Below are 668 nucleotides of genomic sequence, written 5' to 3' on the forward strand. Positions count from 1 at the left end.
ACAAACAACTTCACCCATTGCAACATGCAATGAGCTACTCATAAATATCTATATCTTCTTCACCACAGAAAAAAAGGAAAAATAATACATCTCTGCAAACAAGAAACACACGGCACTAATATTTCCAGACATAAAAATAAATCCATCAGCCAAAATATGGAAATTCAGAGTAACTCACCAGAAAGCCAGCACAAATTCTTTCAATACAAAAATGAAAAATTCAATTTATGTCAGACTACTTACTAAAAAACATACAGCATAACAGAGAGCCACCAAATACAACAACACACAATCTCCAAACACAAACACTCAAAAACATCAAGGCTCACCAAGACATTATGGGTCAAAGCATATGGGTGTAGCATCAGCACCTGACATTGTGCGAATAACGTCACGTTAGCCTCAGGTAGGAAGTAGTGATGAGGCAATGACTGCCAATTGACAAGAAAACAGGACTAAATTATCAAGAATGAAACTTAATTACTGTTGGAACATTTGTTCAGAGTTTGCACATTTTTGGTACAACCCAAAAAGTCCAGTATTGCCTGCTTTACACTTAGGAGATATTTCTCACTGGACTGGCCCACAAACAGAATACTTTAATTCAATCTGTCCTATAGCATTTCCTTTCTAAGCAGCGCAGCTAGATCTAAACATTGTCCATTCTA

The sequence above is a fragment of the Schistocerca cancellata genome, chromosome 4, assembly GCF_023864275.1.
Source record: "Schistocerca cancellata isolate TAMUIC-IGC-003103 chromosome 4, iqSchCanc2.1, whole genome shotgun sequence".
Lineage (NCBI taxonomy): Eukaryota > Metazoa > Arthropoda > Insecta > Orthoptera > Acrididae > Schistocerca > Schistocerca cancellata.